Below are 16,266 nucleotides of genomic sequence, written 5' to 3'. Positions count from 1 at the left end.
GCGAACGGAAGTAGCGCCTCCTGGAAAAGGAGCTTAGAACTGATTCTGTCTCTTGGTATTTGTGGGGGAGGTCCGGGAAATGTCCTTGAAATTTTAAATAACCTTTAAATGTGGGTTTCGTAACAGAGTCCATTGGAACTAGGGCGCCTGCGTATGAGCAGAGAAGACACCAGCAACATTCGTGTCCACCTTCCTCGTGGCGCATTTGTACCTAGCATTTGCTACCTTTGGTGAACACAGAATTCGGGATGGACCCACTGCCACAATGGGAGTTCAGAGACTTAAGGCGAGTGCACAGTAAGCACGTTGTCTTGGTGACAGAATAAACTGACCTGCCAGCCCCGAGGCCACCCTTTCCATTCCAAGCAGAATTTGCTTCAAATGCAAAAAGAAGGTGATGGCATTCTAAGCAAAAAGACCAAAGACCAAATAATCCTATCATATCCTTTCTTCCCTTACTTCCTGTATTAGCCAACTGCTTAGGGGGGAAAGGATGACACAGAAGGAAAGGTGAAGACAGCACAAGCCAGAGTTCCTTTTCCTTCCAGTCCTTCCTTCCATATCAGCAAGCTGAAGGCAGACAATGGCGGTAGGATGGGCATATTCAGGAGTAAAATAAAAGCAGTTGAGTTAAGTCTGTGCAACGTGTTCTGGGAACGCGGGGACAGGGGACCCCTCTTATACTGCCGGTGGGAATGCCAACTGGGGCAGCCACTCTGGGAAACAGTATGGAGGTTCCTCAAAAAGTTAAAAATAGAACTACCCTGACCCAGCAATTGCACTACTAGGCATTTAGCCACAGGATACAAAAATACAGATTTGAATGGGCACATGCACCCCATGTTAATAGCACTGTCAACAACTGTGGAAATTATGGAAATTTCCAAATTATGGAAAGAGCCCAAATGTCCATCGACAGATGAATGGATAAAAAAGATGTGAGATATGTGATATATATGTGTGTGTGTATATATATATATATATATATATATATATAAACAATGGATTATTAGTCATCAAAAAAATGAAATCTTGCCATTTGCAAGGATGTGGACGGAGCTAGAATGTATTATGCTAAGTGAAATAAGTTAGAGAAAGACAAATACCGTAGGTTTTCACTCACACGTGGAATTTAAGAAACAAAATGGATGAACACAAGGGACGAGAGGGGAAAAAAAGAGAGGAAGGCAAACCATAAGAGACTCTTAAATACAGAGAACAGACTGAGGGTTGCTGAAGGGAAGGTGGGGGGTGGGGATGAGCTAATTGGGTGATGGGTACTAAGGAGGGCCTTGTGATGAGCACTGCGTATTGTATGTAAGTGATGCATCGCTAAATTCTACCTCTGAAACCAATATTGCACCATATATTAACTAACTAGAATTGAAATAATTTTTTCTTTAATTCATGTGCGTGATTCTGGTGATTCTGCCTATGAGTTAAATGCTTTTGTATTTGCACTGCCAACTAAAACCAAATCCGGACTTAGTTAAGGAGAGACTTCTCAAAAAAGACTACTGCAATAGAGAGAATGCTCCAATCTCAGAAATCTGCAAATATCTCAAAATCAAACAGTAAAGGGCGTTTCTGTCATAGGGTGAGGTAAGCAGAGCTTAGCAGAAACTTTTAAGGGGAAGTTGAGGCAGCAAGGGAGAGTGAACAGAACATGATGATGCTGCAGTTTCCCAGGAAATGTGTTTCCCTTTGGTCACCCGATTGTCAGGATCAGCTAGTAAATGGGACATGTTCTGCATAGGGGTGCCTGCTCAATCTTGGGGACATGTCAAAGTCCAAGGACCTACGGGGAGGAGAGAAGCTTGACTATAGGAGCTCAAGATAAAGCAGAAGAGGGGCGCCTGGGTGGCTCAGTCGGTTAAGTGTCAAACTTCAGTTTAGGCCATGATCTCCTGGTGTGTGAGTTCGGGTCCCGCGTTGGGCTCTGTGCTGACAGCTCAGAGCCTGGAGCCCGCTTTGGATTCTGTCTCCTCCAACTCTCTCTGCCCCTCCCATGCTCATGCCCTGTCTCTCAATAATAAATAAATGTTAAAAAATTTTTAAGAAAAAACCAGATAAAGTAGAGGATAAGAAATGGGCCTTGTACAATATAAAGATGACATGTCACATTTGTGCGAATCATTTTAATTTTTCTTCACACAGAACGACATTAAATAACAAGTAAAAACGACACCACGACAGGTTGGGAGGGAGGCCATGGAAGAAAGGGAAAAGCTTTATATTTCACTACCTTTCACAGCCCTTTTCCTGCCGCTTTCTGCACAAGGCCTAAGAGCTCAGGAAGCCCAGGCTACAACTCCCAGCCAGGCGTCAGGCTGGACCCTGGACCCGGTTAATCGCTCTTTTTGCTTCGCCTGTAGGATAGACGCCAACAGAGGGCTCCTTGCGATCGCTTACTCCCCTCTCCGCCGGCAGGAGCCAGGCAGGCAGGCCTCTGGCCCGAGCCCGCGGTTGGATTTTGCTGACCCACCGCTTCCGCAAGGCCAAGCCTCTGCTCTGCTCTGCCCACTCCCACACGTGGGCCCCACACCCCCCAGGCCACCTCTTCATCCCCAGTGGGAAGAGGGGCTGTCTATGACCACCTTCCACAACCTTGTGGACTTGGGAGGGGGTAGGGTGGAAAGCCCACAGTGTTTCTGGCATTTCCACCTTGTGTGACTCCTGTGCTGGTCTCTCACTCTCTCCGGCCGCCGGCAGGGGACTGGATGCTGGTGGTCACCAGGGAGCTATGGCACAAGAGCAAACAAAGCCCTGTAGGTAGTTGGACCCAGAGCAGAAGGAAGATATAGAGAACCAATTGGATGAAAAGTGCCATTTCCTTCCTCATTAGTATAGTGGTGATTTATTCCCATCCGTCATAGAAGAATAGGACTTAATTCACCGTTCATTTAACCAATCTGTTACCACATCACTTTGGCTTATTCATCTTATTTCCTGGCTCACAAGTAAAATCAAGCAGTGAGTTACCATAGAGAAATACATTCCTATTTTGCAAGAAATCCAAAGGGATTAAGTGTGACTTTCCTGACTTTGCAAGTCCAGGAAATGCGTTACATGACTCTGGGCTTCCCTATATGGCACCCTGAGGGCCTGGCGGCGGCCACCAGTGGAAAGAGCAAAAATGTAAAATTACTGGGCGGCCTAGAACTCTAATTGTAACTACTTTTAGGACTTCAAAGTGAGAGAAGGTTTTATCATTAATAATGCTGTGCGTCTATTGACATAACCTTTCTAGATTTAGCAGATATCTGAAATACTGTGCACGTGTCAGTATCAAAGTTTAATCACAAATCAATGATTCTCCACGGGGCGGGGCGCATGTTGGAACTACTTGAAGGACACCTTCACTCTTCACAGCCTCCCTGCCCCGCAGGTGTCGATGGACCTAGCAGCCGGATGTTGGATGCTGCGCTTTGTTTCTTTTGAGAATTACAGTTAGGGAGACTAGGAGCTCACTGCCATTCTTCATTTACACTTTCGAGTAAATGATCAGCATTTTTACTTTAAATTTTTTTAAAGTTTTATTTTATTTTTTGAGAGAGAGAGATCGAGCAGAGGAGGGGGGCAGAGTGAGAGGGGGAGAGAGAGAATCCCAAGCTTGAGTCAGACACTTAGCCAACTAAGCCACCCAGGGCGACCCTAAAAGTTTTTGTACTGTTTATTTACTTATTTTGAGAGAGCGTGCACGTGAGCGCAAGCAAGGGTGGAACAGAGCTAGAGGGGAGAGAAAGAATCCCAAGCCGGCTCTGTGCTGCCAGCACGGAACCCAATGCGGGGCTTGAACCCACAAACCACAAGATCATGACCTGAGCTGAGACCAAGGGTTGGGCGTTTAAGCAACTGAACCACCCAGGTGCCCCTACCTTTAAAATATATTTCAGGGGCACCTGGGTGGCTCAGTTGGTTAAGCGTCCGACTTCAGCTCAGGTCATGTTCTCACGGTCCATGAGTTCAAGCCCCGCGTTGGGCTCTGTGCTGACCGCTCAGAGCCTGGAGCCTGCCTCAGATCCTGTGTCTGTGTCTCCCTCTCTCTCTGACCCTTCCTCATTCATGCTCTGTCTCTCTCTCTGTCTCAAAAATAAATAAACATTAAAAAAATTAAAAAAAAAAGATATATTTCAGAAAGAAGTAATGAAACTAGCTTACAGAAGAGGTTGCCGAGAAGCCGTTATCATCAGGCTGAGGGCTGGTGGATGGGAATTCCCTCCCCCGCCCTGGCACCCCCCTCCCTCAGTCCAAGGGAAGGGTCCCTTCAAGCCAGCACAGGGTCCAGCCTAGTTCTCGACCTGGGTCTCGACTGTGGGTAAAAGAAAGAGTGGCTTTCAGCTGGAGTGGGGCTTTGGGAGACATGAAGCGAAGTGCTGGGCTCCCGAAGGTGGAGGTGATGATTTCCACGTCTGGCTTTTGCAATCACCCGGGTCCGTCCTGCTACCAGGCTCTGGATCGCAGTGCTGGGCCCCGGGCGGTGGCGAGGGCCGGTGCTGGGCCCAGCAGGGCCGAGCGTGAGGTACAGCTTTCCCTCTCTGCGGCGAGCGCCTGAACGAGACAAGACCTACCTGGGAAGCCCTGCCCGCGACCGCCCGTGGCACCGTTGGCGGCCACCTTCAGCTTTGAACTCAGGTTGGCGGGTGCGATCCTGTCCCTGGACAACCTTTTCTGAGGTGACCATCCTGTAACCTCATCCTGAGTTGGCCTGCCCCCTACGTTTCAACCTGCCTTCGTTCGTTCTCCAACTTTCTGAGTCTTAGTTTTGGTCTCGGCCGAGGGCCCCAACTCCTTCCTGGCCCCGAGTGAAAGAGAGAGAAGGTGCTAGCATCTGTCTGACTTAATAGTCAGTGTTATAAAATAATGAGGCCCCGCCCAAATGCGTAGGCAATGTGATACTGTGCCATAACGAGAAATGTATACTTTGGTCTTCATCCCAGGCTCCGGGCCAGAGCTCCTAAAACTCTTGTAATTTCCTAAGAAAGAAAAGTGCTAGGAAAACAAACAAACAAAAAAACCTGCTTCGGATTCTGTGTCTCCCTCTCTCTCTGCCCCTCCCCTGCTTGTTCACTCTCTGTCTCTGTCTCTCTCTCAAAAATAAACAAACATTTAAAAAAAATTCTTTTTAAAGGTGCTAGGAGCATCTTTTGTTCTAACATTTGCTCTTTGACCTGGTTCCTGTCACAGAGCTCCTAAATCCCTTGGAATTTCCTAGAGAGGCATGTGTCATGTTTTAAGGGGGTGATTCTTGGTGGGCTCCTGGATAGTCTCAGGATGGGGGTCCAGTCACCAGAAAAACCATTATGATTAAAAGTTTGGACATTTCAGTGACCCCCCCCCCCCCCCCACCACCACCACCATCACCACTCTGGAGAGAGGCTGGAGACTGAGTTAATAATGGGTCATGCCTCCTTGATGAAGTCTGCCAAAGATCCCTTAGGTAGGGGGTTCAGGGAGCTTGGGGAACACAGGGAGGGCCCAGAAAGGGCAACAAAGCCCCTATCTATGCCCCTTCTCCCGCACCCCGCCCTATGCATCTCTTCTGTCAGCCTATTCCTGAGTTGCATCCTTTTATAATAAAGGGACACTCTGGTAAGTAACCTGTTTTCCTTAGCTCAGTGAGTCATTCTAGCACATTGTCAAATCCCAGAAGGAGGTGGTGGGGACCTCCGGTTTATAGCTGGTTGGTCAGAAGCACAGCTGACAACGTGCCCTTGTGATATGTACCTGAAGGGGGGCAAGGGGTGTCAGGTGGGACCGAGCCCTTAACCTGGGGGATCTGACGCTGTCTCTGCGATCATCGTGTCAGAACTGAGCTGCTGTCCCAGGCTGGGCGTGGGGAGGCCTCCCACCCAGGTGGGGAGCGGACAGGAAGTGTTTGAGCAGAAATGAGACTCACAGGAGGAAAGACATAGGAAAGAGAAAACGGAGTTTTCCTGCCTAAGTGCCTTCTAAGTTGCGTGCTGGGCGAACATCAAGTGTATTTGTATTGTTTCGAATAGAAGCTGGCTTTCCTTACCCTGGCCAAGTCCGTCACCTGTCCCTTCCCACCTGTAGTTACCGCACGTCGCCAGCGCGGCCAGCATCTGCGGGGCCCTGGCCCGCAGACTGCGACTCTCCACCCCGGCGACACCTGCCGGGGCCCGCTGGGCCGGGGGCTCCCCGGGGAGGCGCGCTCGGGTTCACCGCGGCCGGCCGGCCAGCGGCTCCCAGCCGCAGAGCTTCAAGGCGGATTTCCAGGGGCCCGCTGCCGGCCGGTTTCCGTAGTGTAGTGGTTATCACGTTCGCCTCACACGCGAAAGGTCCCCGGTTCGAAACCGGGCGGAAACAACCGTACTTTTTTTTTTTTTTTTTTTTTTTTTTTTATACAAACCCTCACCCCCGTCGGGAGTCCTGCGGAGGAGTCCGCCGAGCCCGCGGGGGAACTACCGGCGCCGGGGAGCCGGAGGCGGGTGGGCAGGTGGCTCGGCCCCGCGCGGGTCAGCAGGCACCGCCGCAGCCCTTCGGCGCGCTCCGCTGCGGGGTCCTTTTCCGGCCGGGAAAGGGAGAGCGTTCTTGGCTGCTCAGTGAGCGAAGCCCCTCGGTTCCTTTGCGGACCCCCGATGAGCAGGTTGTGCTTCAGACTCTGCTCGGTTCCGCCCCCTTCGGCTGGGGCCGCGGCGGTCGCACCTCCTGCGGACAATCTGCCAAAGCTGTGCGGGGACCCAGCCAGTGCTTGGCGACGGTCCGGCTCTCGGGTGCCGGGATCCAGGAGCCGGGCCCCCAGCCCAACCTGCCTTCACTGGGCTCCCTCCCCCATGTCCGCTGCCCCCACCCCGCCGGTTCTCAGTCGACGACAGCGATCTCCTCCCTCCCTCTTCTCTGCCCCTCCCCACGGGGATCCTAAGGCCCCCGGTTCTCAACCAGGTGAAAATGAGACATTTTCTTCTCATTAAAGAGTTATGCTTGCAATCCAACCCCTCCCTCAGACACCTCACCAGAGAAGACAGAGGAGTAGCAAATGCTCACACGAAAAGGTGTTCGACGTGGTTAACCAGAGAAACGCAAATCAAAAACACGCTGGGATTTCACTAGACGCTGTTATTAACGCCTGCTGTATCAGGCTGTCCAGGATGCAGAGGAATCGATACACTCATACGTGTTGTTATGAATGTAAAAGTCCACTTTGCAGTTTCTTTGAAAGTTAAACTGCTAAAATACGACTGAGCCATTCCAATCCTCGGTATTTACCAAGCAAAAAGAAAATAAATGCCCATATGAAGGCTTGTCTACAAATGTTCATAGCAGCTTTATCTGTAATAGCCAGAAACTAGAAACAACCCAAATGCCAATGAGCAGATGAAGGTAAATTGTGGTATCCCCATGCAAAAGAATACTCCTCAACCCCTCCGCAAAAAGGAATGAACTAGTGATACAACATGGACCTCAAAATAATTATGCCGAGTGAAAGCCCAACCAAAAAAGAGGGTTATAGGAGTCCATTTGTGTAAAATTCTAGAAAATGAAAACTATAATGACAGAAGCAGATCAGAGGTTGCTTGGGAAATGGGAGGATAGCAAGTGATAAGGATTAAAAGGGGGCCCAGAGGTGCCTAGGTGGCTCAGTCGATTAAGTTTCAGACTCTTGATTTCAGCTCAGGTCATGATCTCGCGGTTCATGGGTTCAGCCCTGCATCAGGCTCTGCACTGTTTGGAATTCTCTCCCTCCCTCTCTCTGCCCCTACCTCTCTCTCTGTCTCAAATGTATTTTGTGTATTTTTATTACTTTTTTGATGTGTATGTATTTCTTTCCATTTTATTTTTAGGTTTATTTATTTATTTTGAGAGAGGGAGAGGGAGCACATGAGCAGAGGAGGGGCAGAGAGAGGGGGAGAGAGAGAATCCCAAGCAGGCTCTGTACTGTCAGCACAGAGCCTGATGTGAGATCATGACCCAAGCTGAAATCAAGAGTCCAAAGCTTAACTGATTGAGCCACCCATGAGCTCCAAAATAAATAAACTTTAAATACATAAATAAAAAGGGGCCCACAGAAATTTGAAGGGGGTGATGAATATGCTCATTGTCTTAACCGTAGCAGATCGATATTGTGACTTTCATTGGCCATAGGCACCTGGACGTTTGTAGGCCACTTCCTTCATAAAAACTATTTTTTTAAATATTAAAAACCTTTTGGGGTGCCTGGGTGGCTCAGTGGGTTCAGCATCTGACTTGATTTCGGCTCAGGTCCTGAGCTCCGTGCTGAGTATGGAGTCTGCTTAAGATACTCTCTCTCTCTGTTTCTCTCTCTCTCTCTGCCTCTTTTACCTGCTCATGCGGTCTCATTCTCTCTCTCTAAAATAAACCAAACAAAAACAAGGGGCACCTGGGTGGCTCACTTGGTTGAGCATCCAACTTCAGCTCAGGTCATGATCTCACGGTTCCTGAGTTCCAGCCCCGCGTCGGGCTCTGTGCTGACAGCTCGGAGCCTGGAGCCTGCTTCAGATTCTGTGTCTCCCCCTCTCTCTGTCCCTCCAATGCTCATGCTCTCTCTCTCTCTCTGTCTCTCAATAATAAATAAAAAAAAAAAAGTTTGTATGAAACAAAAATGTATATTCACAACATTAATTAGTTCTTGGGCGGACCTCAGGTACAGTGTTAATGCTAGGACAAACAATGCCATCATACATTCTTTATTAAATAAATATGTATAGAGTGTCTAAGTGCCAGGTACTGTTCTAACCCCTGGGGATTCGGTAATGACAACGAGAGACAAAAACAAATCCCTGCCTGCATGGAGTTTACGGCCCAGTGGGTGAGACAGACAATGACAAGATAAAATATATGGTATGCTCAGTGATAACAAATACTAAGAGGAAATAAAGAGGGCAGCAGAATAGGAAGTGTCAGCGATATGCGTGTGTGCGTGGGGGGGGGGGGAGCATGGGAAGTTTTAGACAGCACGGCCAAGGAAGGGGTCCTGAGAATGTGACTTTTGAGTTAAAACCTACAAGAAGTGAGGAAACTAGCCCTGTAGATATCTGGGTGCCCAGCTTCCAGCAAGCGCAGCAGCAAGTGCAAAGGTCCTGTGGCAGGCGCTACTGTATTCCGGAAATAGCAAAAAGACCCCTGTGACTGGATCAGCGTGAGCTAGGGGGCAGTAGAATTCCCTGTGAGACATATTAAGAAGTTTGGCTTTTGCTTTGCAAGCTTGGGAAATGCGTGTCCCTGCAATGCACAATAGGGCAGAGAATGGATATACGGCCATTGCGGCTGTACATGGCGAAACAGCAGCCAAACAGCAGCACGGAAGGAATAACTACAGCTCCCTCAGTGGCCCTGCTTTCTTCTCTATCCTGAGCCCAAAGTGGTCGACTGCTCTTCACCCTTGTTCCAGACCAACTAACCTAGCATTCCTAGGTTACCCATTCCGCTAGCTGCTTTCTGAGTAGACGCCAGAAACCTGGGCCAGTCGGGGAAAAGGGCAAATTCCTCCGCGCTTTGTGCACCTTGAAATGAGTCCCTCCCTGTTGGTCAGAATATTTCAGGGCTTTATGGAGAGCACAAAGAATTAGTAGGGTGATAGGCCTGTGCTACCCAGACTGGTCAGCATCTTCCGAAGTCTGATCCTTGATGGAATGCAGAAGGGAAATTCGGGGGGCAGGGACACAGACCTTCTTTGCGGGAGCAAACAAGTCCCCTCTCTGCCGTCGGGCAGAACCCCGGCTGCTGTCGCCCCAGGTCCGAGGAGAAGTGTGATGAGACTTCTGCGGAGTTTCAGGATAGAATCTGCGAGGCTTGCTTAGAAATAAGAAAATGGCTGGGTCGCGTGTGTTTTGGGCCTGAAAAGGGTAGTCTGCAGGTCAGCATAGACAGTTAGTTAGGCTCTGACAGGACACCCGGGGGCCAGCAATAAAGAAGTCGTGGCCAGCTGTGGGAAGGTCGGAGGCCCGTCCGGGAAACACTCCCCAGGAAGCCGGATCAAACCAGACAGGCCCAAGATGGCGGATGCCAAGACAGGAAACCCCTGACCAGATTACAAAGCAAAAGTGCAAAACCCTGTTTCCCACCTCAGGCAACAAATATTCCATTCCCTAGTTAACAACAGTCAAAAAAAAGATAACGAAACAACTGATGTGGGGAACAAAGGCAGAAAGAAATGCAGATAAATTAAATTTCCTTATAAAGGCCGGCAAAGTAGGTCATTCCTCCAGGAACTCCAAACTGTCTTAATGTTAATGTTTTGCTAGAGGGAAAAACCACCTTAGCTGGACCCTCGCTGGGCCTCTTTAGCATATGAAAGTCCTTTTGGAAACTTCCCTTGCCTTTCCCTCCTCCAACCCCCAAGGATAGAATCAACTGCTCGTTACAATCCCAGGGCAACTCTTTCTGCCCACAGGTCCTGGTCTTGTGCTTTAATAAACCACTTTTTTTGCACTGAAGACATCTCAAGAATTCTTTCCTGGCCATTGACTCCAAACCCCAACGTCTTCCACATCACAACCACCAAAGGCACGCAGCTCTCTCTCTCTTGAGCTTGGCCTCTCTCCAATCTCAAGAGTGTACTTTTCGCTTTAATAAACTTTCCAGCTTGTGTCACCCATCCGCTGTGCTGCGTGCATGTCCTTGACTTCATTTTCATGATGAACCAAGAACCTTCTGTCGTTGCCTAAATGGGGTGTCTGTCCGGTTGGATGGGGGCCCCCAAATGTGGGGTAATGATGGGCCGAAGCTGGTGGCATGAGAGGTGAAAGATTTCACCTGAGGCAGAACAAAGGAGATTTTTATTGAATCCACCACAGGAGAGTGGTGGGCAGGACAGCGGAGGAGACTCTGTCTGCAAAGAGAGTGGGAGGGGGGCTTCTTTTAAGCAGGGAAAGCGAGGGGCACCTGGGTGGCTCAGTTGGGTTGAGCATCTGACTCTTTTTTTTTTTTTTTAATTTTTAAAAAACATTTATTTTTTGAGAGACAGAATATGAGTGGGGGAGGGGCAGAGAGAGAGGGAGACACAGAATCGGAAGCAGGCTCCAGGCTCTGAGCTGTCAGCACAGAGCCCAACGTGGGGTTCAAACTCACGAACGCAAGATCATGACCTGAGCCGACTTTGGATGCTTAACCGACTGAGCCAGTCAGACGCCCCAAGCATCTGACCCTTGATTTCGGCTCAGGTCATGATCCCAGGGTTGTCGGATCAAGCCCGTGTCGGAGCTTGCTTGGGATCTCTCCCTCTGCCCCTGCCCTGCTCATGTGCACATGCGCTCGCTCTCTCTCTCTCTCTCTCTCTCTCAAAACAGTTATTTTTTAACATTTTTTTTACATTTATTTATTTTTTGAGAGACATAGAGAGAAAGAGCACAAGCTGGGGAGGGGCAGAGAGAGAAGGAGACACCGAATCCGAAGCAGGCTCCAGGCTCCGAGCTGTCAGCACAGAGCCTGACGTGGGGCTCGAACTCACAAACCGTGAGATCATGACCTGAGCCGAAGTCGGACGCCCAACCGACTGAGCCACCCAGGCGCCCTCAAAAAGTTTTTTTAATGTTGAAAAAAAAAAAGGGGGGGAAAGTAAGGAGGTATGGTGACTTTTGGAATTTTCCCTTTTTTGGTAACAGTGCCTAGTTGTAAATCGTCCATTGGTTAGTTTTTGGTAACAGTGCCTAGTTGTAAATAGTCCGTCCATTGGTTAGTTACGGCCTATGAATACTTTGAGGGGGTTATTTTGAAGTGGGTTGCCTGACGGGCCTGTTTGTATTCAGCTAAGTGCTAACCGTGGGCCCTTTCCATATTCCGTTGCTCTAGCCTGTCTGCCTGAACGTGGCCTCCGGGCAACAAGCATCACCAGTACCTATTTGGTGAGGCCCCAGGGAACCCCCACTGATGCAAAAGCAGCCTTGGCTTTCAAAGAGGCCACTCTACACAGGCCAGTAGTTCTACTCAAGTTTTGGTGCTTCAGGTAAGAGCCGCACACATGCTGGGGGGATGGGCTCCACATGGCGGAGTCAGGAGTCTCAGGCATCACCATCCTGCCCAACTCCAGTGAGAAGACTAAACAAACCTTTTCCCTTTGTTTAGGAACAGCCGGTGCATGGCAGAGGCCAGAAATGCCTCTATAATTCCCATAGCTGGGACTCCTGCCTAAGTTGTCAAAAAGCTGAAAGCACGTTAAAGCCCAACCATAGAATCTTGCATAGCGCTTCACTTTTGGACTCGTTCAGGGGCTCCAAGTTATGTTAATTGAAAGACTCGGGTACAGAGCCATGTGTGTAATATGTGGTGTTTGGGGAAGGAAAAATGGAGGACATGTATGTAAGTGATGTGGAGAACAAGGCAAAAGAAACTAGAGATAAAATTAAATTTCCTTATACTTAAAGCCCATTGACAAATACTTGAGACAGGGAGAGTATAACATTCTTCGAGGAACTCGTCTTTATGTTAATGCCTTGCAAAAGGGAACAATCTTAGCTTGACCCTAGGCAGGCCTCCAGATTCCTCCAAATCTTCTCTAAGGTCGGAAAATCCTTTTGGAAACTTCATCTGGTCTTTACCCACCCCACCCCCAACTCCAAAGTATAAAAATCAATTGCCTTCACGATCCCGGGGCAGCTCTCTCTGCTCAGGGGTCCTGTCCCCCTGTAATAATAGAACCACCTTTTATTATGCAAATGTCTCAAGAATTCCTTCTGGGCTGTTGGCTCCTGAGCCCTCCTTCAAACCACATCATATGCATAGAGAAATATACACATGCGTAGATTATCTGTGCAGTACCTACAAGACCCTGGTAACTGGTTGCTTCTGGGAAAGGGAATGGGGAACTGAGGGCAGAGGTGGAAAGATTTACTTTTCCTTGCATGTACTTTAATGTTTGAACTTATTGTTTTTTTTAAAGCCATTTGTTTAAAAAAAAAAAACAAAAACTGGTTTGTCAAACCACATACACGAGCAGATACACAACTACCAAAGTGGCCCTGTAAGAGACACCAGGGGGGCGTTCACCACGCAGTACCTGAAAAATACAGCTGAAAAAGAGGAGTCCGTGGAGTATTGAGTTTCAGATACCTACTGGACTCCTTGTTGAATGGCTTTAAGGTAGCATATAGTGAATGAGAGGTAGAGTCCCAAGTATAATAGCTGATGCCTCAGGGCTCCATTTAAAAACCATTTTCCCCTTCGCACCAGGGAAGCCTATCCTATTTTTTTTTTTTTTCCTTTGTGAAAACGGAGGCCAAGTTTTCTCTTAAGTGGTTCCGCACTCCCATGAACTTATTTTTATCACGTTAACATAGTATCTACCAAATGACAAACGTTCGTAAAAGAAAGGTCAGTGCAACCCGAATTGCGAGTACGGTAAAAAGACGGGCGGCATCATGTCAAATGAGCCAGGAAGAGGAAGAGCCAGGAAGAGTCAGGCAGAGGCGAGATTATGAGTACCTTTTCATTACAAAGACAAACAGGGCCACATTAACGCTTATTTCCCCAAAATTTATTCGTCACGTGGTGATTTCGCCTTCCTACTTCTGGGGGCGTCCGAGTTGCGCCTAATCCCTGACCCCTCTCCCCCAGGCTCAGGGCGGGTGCCCGCAGTGCGCCAGCCACACGCACGTGCCCAGGGACACGGAAGTGTCTTCTCCGGGACATCGACCCAGCACATCGGCCAACCTCGCCAGCCTCATCAAACATCCCGGGGAATCCAAATCCCAGATGAGACCCTTGAGGCCCGAGAAAATGTGAGCCAGCGTTCCCCGGGAGCCCGAGGACGCCCAACGACCGCGCCCACCGAGGTCTCCGCCCGCACGCCCCGCCCCCTGCCACGCCCGGCCCCGCCTCCTGCCCGCGGATGTCCCACCTCCCTAGCCTCCGGTCACGTCCGGCCCCGCCTTCCGCCGGCGGACGTCCCCGTTCCCCCGCCCCCGGTCATGTCCGGCCCCGCCTCCCCCTGGCGGACGTCATCGCTCCCCCAGTCCTCGTGTACGTCCGGCTTCGCCCGCCTGTCTTCCGCGAAAGTCCCGGCTTCCGGGTCCGTGGTCACGTCCAGCCCCGCCTCCCGCCCGCGGTCACGCCCGCGGACGCCCCCGCCCCCGCTCGTGTGTCCGCCCCGTCGGTCGGGAGGCTTCCCGCCTGCGAGGCTGAGTCACTACCAGAGGGTGGGGAAGGGCTGGTGTCGTTTCCCGGCAGTGCCGGTAACACGCCGCGGAAGGGAATCGGAGCAGAGCCGGGGTGTCGCGGGTGGGGGGTCATCCAAATCCGCCGCCCTTGTACCCAAGGCCAACACAGCTGAGGGCAGTAAGGTCCCAGAGGCCAGTCACAGGGACCTGAGGTTGCCTCCTTTTCTCTGCTACCATGGTAGTTCCACACTCACCTAGGTGCCACCTTGAGTGGCATTAGGGAGTGTTCTAATGATCTGCTGTGTAACAAACCACTACAGGGTCAAGAGTTTGGAAGGAGTAGAAACAGCATTTGTCTGGTCCAAAATCTCTGGGACTCCATCTGGGAAGACGGAGGCTTAGAGGTGACTTGCCAGGTCGGTGCTGGAATCATCCGGAGTCACTCGTTCACTCCTCCGTTGTGCTGGCTGTGGGCTAGGATCTCAGCAGGAACACCTACAGGCTGCCTCCCCATAGGGTCTCCCAGCTTCCACACATCAGGGTGGCTGGATGCCAAGAGAGAGGCTCCCGAGAGAACCAAGCAGAGGAGATCATCTTTTTTTAAAACTTAGTATCACTTCCACCTTAGCGATAGGCACCCCCAAATTCAAGAGGAGAGAATATAGACTCCAGCCCTCAATGGGAGGAGTGTCCGCATCACATTTAAGAACAGCACGTGTTGTGGAATATCTTGTTACAGTCTTCATGAAAGATTTAAAGGAATGACGAGAGATCATTTACCAAGAACGACTGAGTTAGCCTCCACACACTATGTTTTGATTCTTTCTACATAACCACTTCAGAGTTTAGTGGCTTGAAATAATTAACCATTTGTCGTGGTTCTTTTGTTTGGCTGGGGCTTAGGCTGGGCTGTTCTGATGGGAGTTTGGCTTGAGCTGGAACGATCAAAATAGCCATTGGCCTCTCTCCACGATGGCCTTGATCTCTGGCAAGGTGACTGGACATGGAACTGACTTCCAAGAAGAAACGTTCCAACCAAAAGAGACAGAAGCTGCAGGTCTGTTAAGGCTTGCACCCCAGAAGCTACATGTTAGTGCTTCCATCCGGTTCTATTGGTCAGAACAGGTCAGAGGGCTAACCCCCATGCAAAGGGAGAGGAAGTAGACTCCATCCGTTGAAGGGTAATTGTCTAGGTCACATTGCAAAAGAGCTTTTGGGAGGGGAGATATTGATGTGGTCATCGTTGGGAACACAGTCACCACTACTGTGCAAAACAAGAAAAAACAGAGATATTTAATTGGGCAGTTAAATTTTCCCCTATTTCTCCCCATCTTGTGGGACAGAGGCTTAGGAAAAAGATCAGTTGTAAATATGCCACTTTTTCTCCCCTGCATATTTGAGTATAAAGAGTAAATTGGGGGAAGGGGGGGGCGCCTGGGTGAACCGTTGGTTACGCGTTCGACTTCAGCTCATGTCATGATCTCATGGTCTGTGAATTCAAGCCCTGCATCGGGTTCTGTGCTGACAGCTCAGAACCCGGAGCCTGCTTCAGATTCTGTGTCTCCCTCTCTCCCTCTGCCCCTCCCCCACTTGCACTCTGTCTCTCTCAAAAATAAACATTAAAAAATTTTTTTTTAAATTGTGAGCCACTACATATGTCAAAATACTAGTATGCATTAGAAAGAGTCTTGGTCTTAAGAAATCAAACTGGATAACAAATTTGGATCAGGATGGGAAATAGATTAATTTTGGTTTTGATGCTAAAGCTTTTATACCTGCATCTATCCATCATTTCAGCACTTGCCGTGATTTAACAAACACCTTAAGGTGGATCAAAAGATCAGGTGAGACTTTTAAGCCTCATTCACTTGTTCTTCATTTCCTTTGCTCTCATCCTGTTTCAGTCTTCCACCATCCCTCACTTAAACTACCGCAGACCCTCCTAATGAGTGTCTGCACCCACAGCTGTCCTCTTCCAACCCATTCTCCATTTATGCATCTTTAAGATACATATTTAAACACTTAATCCTAAGAATATGCCTTTACTACAAAAAGAAATTTAAATAACTTTCTGGTTAGGGATTTTGCTGTAGTATTTTCAGATCCTTAACACTGGAAGGGAACGTACAGACCAACTCTTTCATTTTAGGGATGAGGCAAGTTAATCTCACAGAAGTTAAATAAATTGCTT

The 16,266-nt window shown here is 49.3% G+C and overlaps 1 non-coding gene across 1 annotated transcript; it reads left to right on the top strand.

The window, feature by feature from the left end:
- The first annotated feature begins 6,257 nt into the window (after positions 1-6,257).
- On the top strand, positions 6,258-6,330 carry TRNAV-CAC. The gene has a single exon. It is a non-coding gene; the product is annotated as a tRNA-Val (tRNA).
- The last annotated feature ends 9,936 nt before the right edge of the window (positions 6,331-16,266 follow it).

The sequence above is a fragment of the Leopardus geoffroyi genome, chromosome C3 (genome assembly GCF_018350155.1).
Source record: "Leopardus geoffroyi isolate Oge1 chromosome C3, O.geoffroyi_Oge1_pat1.0, whole genome shotgun sequence".
Classification (NCBI taxonomy): Eukaryota; Metazoa; Chordata; class Mammalia; order Carnivora; family Felidae; genus Leopardus; species Leopardus geoffroyi.
Note: the sequence above shows the minus strand (reverse complement) of the source record. Positions and strands in the feature narration are given on the sequence as shown.